Raw genomic sequence first — 4,576 nt, 5'->3', positions numbered from 1 at the left:
AGCTGCTATGGCTAATACTGAATAAAGTCTCTTAAAAATAATAATCTTGCATTTCTGGAAAATGTCTGAATGTTCAGCGGGAAACTTGTGGCCCTCTTTATGTTGTTGGGTTACATCTCCCATTGTCCCTGTATAAAGCGAGAGGACAAAGCAGCAATTTCATAGTAAAACATCCATTGGGAAAGCATCCACTGTTCCCAAACTCCTTGCGGTCAGTAGTAGGGAATATGTGGCCCCCACTTTCCCCCAGCATGGTTTTAACAGTCAGGGTTCTTATCTGTGGGATTTTTAAACATAGAAAACAGGACTCCCCCTCCCCCAAAATACTACTCAGGCAGCATAGCTGCTGCAGTTGCTGTTTCTGTGGCAGGGGCTCCACCTGGCTGTGGTAATGTATGTAAGCAGCTCTTCATATGGGTCAGCCTTATTGCATGGAAGTCTTCTTCCTACAAACCATTGCTGCTGTCTTTCTTGGAGACTAATCCATGGTGAGTGGCTTAATCTGTGTTACCACCAACCCTAGCCAATGCAGGTTTTGGCAAAGGCCTGGAATTCTTCTTTTGTCTCAAAGCCTAAGTTCCCTAACTAGAAAATAAATCTGAAGGGCCTCAGAATAGCAACATCTTCCCTTTTAGCCTGAAGGCCCAGGCTGAAACTACTCCCCTTGCTCAAGATGGCTTTCAAAGCAACACACATGCCCTTCCTGTGTCTCTTTTCAAGCCCTCCCTCCTGACCATCCCTAAAGCCTGCCCACATGATATTTTTGGAGGGGCGGAGTGTGGGTTAGCTGCATCTGTGGCTGGATTATTTGAAGGTCCTGTAGATCAATTATCCACCTGGCATTTTAACTTACTAAAAATATTTTCTACCCTGCCTTCTGGTCCAATTGTTATGTGCCTTCAAGTCGATTACGATTTCATCCAGCCTACCTGGAAATGCCAGGGATTGACCCTGGGACCTTTTGCATGCAAAGCAGATGCTCTGTCATTTGGTTTTGAATGTGAAATGTGTATTATATTTCTTATATTTATTCTGTTTTGTTAGGATGTGTAAACTGCTTAGATTTCTGTTGAAATATGAAGAGGTATATAAACTAAATAAATCAATCCAGTTCTGTAAAAGTAAATGGTGTAAGACATAAATGTTGTTATGTGCCTTCAAGTCGATCAGGACTTATGGCAACCCTATGAATCAGTGACCTCGAATAGCATCTGTCGCGAACCACCCTGTTCAGATTTTGTAAGTTCAGGTCTGTGGCTTCCTTTATGGAATCAATTCATCTCTTGTTTGGCCTTCCTCTTTTTCTACTTCTGTTTTTCCAAACATTATTATCTTTTCTAATGAATCATGTCTTAATCATTATGTGTCCAAAGTATGATAACCTCAGTTTCATCATTTTAGCTTCCAGTGATGGTTCTGGTTTAATTTGTTCTAACACCCAATTATTTGTCTTTTTCGCAGTCCATGGTATGCGCAAAGCTCTCCTCCAACACCACATTTCAAATGAATTGATTTTTCTCCTATCAGCTTTTTTCACTGTCCAACTTTCACATCCATACATAGAGATCGGGAATACCATGGTCTGAATGATCCTGACTTTAGTGTTCAGTGATACATTTTTGCATCTGAGGACCTTTTCTAGTTCCTCACAGCCGTCATCCCCAGTCCTAGCCTTCTTCTGATTTCTTGACTATTGTCTCCATTTTGGTTAATGACTGTGCCAAGGTATTGATAATCCTTGACAAGTTCAATGTCCTCGTTATCAACTTTAAAGTTACATAAATCTTCTGTTGTCATTACTTCAGACTTCTTGACATTCAACTGTAGTCCTGCTTTTGTGCTTTCAAATCATTACTATTTTCTGCTAAGAGTATGGTATCATCTACATATCTTAAATTATTGATATTTCTCTCTCCAATTTTCCAATAGGGTCTATAAAAGCAACTTGCAAATCCTGATACTCTTGCAATTCAGCTTAGGTAGCAGCCATACCATCAATCTAATGTACCAAGCAAGCCTTCCTGTCCCGGCAAAAGGATTTAGCACTAGGGATGGGGTTCGCTGCCTAGTTCAATCTGCTTGTATTCTGATTGTCTTTTGATCCCATCCACCCGTTTTTTGTTCCTGCTTGCTTTGGCACTTGCCGATTCAATCTGCTAGTTTTGGTTGCGAAAAAAATTAAGCAATTTTTAATGTAAATGCTTATGTAAATGATCACGGTGTTCCAAATGGTTTATTTTTTCCTGTTTATCAAACCTACACACTCTTATAAATAGAGGAAATTACAAAGATAATTACATAAAATTGGGATTTTTAAAAAAAAAAAATCTGTGCTTATTCACAAGAAATCAGTGCTGGTCCGAAAAGATAGTGGACTGTCAAATTCAGTCGGAATCCGATTTAGCGGATATTCTCCTCGATCCCTATTTTGCACAGACTTATTTACTTGTGAATAAGTTATTAGAAGTACATTTGAGGATGTTTTCACAAGTTACACTAAGAATACTTTTTTAGTCTGGCAAAAGAAAAAAAAATCACTTATGAATCCTGCGACCTGAACATACAAGATCTGAACAGGGTGGTTCATGACAGATGCTCTTGGAGGTTACTGATTCATAGGGTCGCCATAAGTCGTAATTGACTTGAAGGCACATAACAATAACAACAACAATGCAAGACAGAAATCTGGGAAATGCAGTGGTCTGAATGAAGCTTGTGGAAATAGCCATGGGCAAAATCCTAGCAAAATTAGAGGGGAAAAATAGGGAAATATAAGAAGTCAGTTTAAATGTTATCCTAAGATTTCAAGTTCTGACTATATAAAAAAAAATACAAGAGCCTCTTTCAGCTCCCTGTTGTGAAACTTTTAATGCCAGGGGTCGGGCAATTTAATGCAGGTTGCAAAGGGAAAATGGTGGGAGAGTAAAAGAGAGAGCAGGGTTGGCAGAAGGAGAGAGCAAAGGGGTACCCCTCAGCACTTTCAGCTCTGGCCCTGCTAACATGTGACCTTCAATGTATTAGCCCTAAGGGAATGCAACTCTCAACAGGAAAAAAAAGGTTCCCCACCCCCTTTAATGTAAAGGGGGCAAGGATGTGAGGCAAGGAATTGTCATTGCGGCTTATGCAATAAAACTCCATATATATGGTATGCATGAATAACTAGATAACTACATTGAGCCCTGAGGCCAAGGGACATCTTTCTTTTCTCCAGCAATTCAGCTGATGATGGACCTGCCCTTTCCCCTCCTTAATAACCTCTCTTTAAAGGGGGGCGTTTACCTTTGGTATTATGAACTGGGAAGATGATACCAGTACCTTTTAAAAAGCTTCCTCCTAGCTTTGGCCAAATTTCTTTGACAGATTTCCATATAGATCTTATTGGTGAGTGGAATTGACAGGGCCCTGAGGGCTGCCTGTTCATTCAGAAGGATTGTTCTCTTCCCTTCATACTCTTCATCTTGTCAGTTGGAATAAGACCTTGATTATGGTGCTTTCCACTCCTTTGTGGTGTCTCTTCCCTTGGTCTACGATGCCTGTCTGTCTCTGCAAAGTGGAGGTGACATCTGCACTTCTCTCTCATAATACTGTCGTGAGCAGGGGATTAGGCATAAGAACATAAGAAGAGCCTGCTGGATCAGGCCAGTGGCCCATCTAGTCCAGCATCCTGTTCTCACAGTGGCCAACCAGGTGCCTGGGGGAAGAAAGGTGCCTAGGCAAAAGAAAATGTAACCTGGTGCCGCTCGGGTTTGCTAACAGCTCAGAACCAAGCCACGGCTTGTGCCTGCCTGCAGTAGGGGAGATGACCCTGGTTATGGAAATAGACATAATTAAAGCCCATTGAAACAGCAGGGAAATCTCCGGCTAGGGAATGTCGCGTCTGACTGCAGCTGAAAACAGATGTTCCCCTCTCTGTCTATTCTCTAAGTGTAAGGAGAACAGATGCAGAACAACATTAAAATGGTAGCGAGGCTGTAAATACCACCCTTAATTGCTTTGCCAGGTAACACGACTTGCAGCAAGATTTTTTCATTTTCTTCTGAAGGTTGCCACTGGCACTGCGTGAGCTTGATTTTTTTCTTCTTTAAATGTGAAATGCTTGTTCCTTTCTCCCAAGCCCCTGCTGCCCACTGGGATCTGAGGAATGAGGATGCTGTGGTGTTAACAGCTGTTTTTGAGTGGTGGAACATGCCCCTAAATTCGACTAAAGGAGAATAAATGCTGGTGAATGGGAAGGCAGCTGTGAAGAAGCAGGGGTGCCGTCTTACCTCCCCTTTGTGGACTTCCCAGAGGCGTCTGGCTGGCCACAGTAAAAACAGAATTCTGGACCAGATGGGCCTTTCGCCTGATCCATCAGGGCTGCTCTTATTTATTATTTGTTAGATTTATACCCCACCCTTCCTCCCTGTAGGAGCCCAGGGCAGCATTATTTTCGCATATGTCGTGGCAGGGGTGTGCCCATGCAAATGATAGCATGGTTAGTTTCTCTAGCTAAGAGAATGGAGCAGCAATCCAAGGTTACAACACAGATTTTTTTTATTGCAAGATGGTAAGTGAGAGGGTGTCATTAAAGCACTTT

This window comes from Rhineura floridana, chromosome 3, assembly GCF_030035675.1.
Source record: "Rhineura floridana isolate rRhiFlo1 chromosome 3, rRhiFlo1.hap2, whole genome shotgun sequence".
In the NCBI taxonomy this organism is placed as follows: domain Eukaryota; kingdom Metazoa; phylum Chordata; class Lepidosauria; order Squamata; family Rhineuridae; genus Rhineura; species Rhineura floridana.
Note: the sequence above shows the minus strand (reverse complement) of the source record.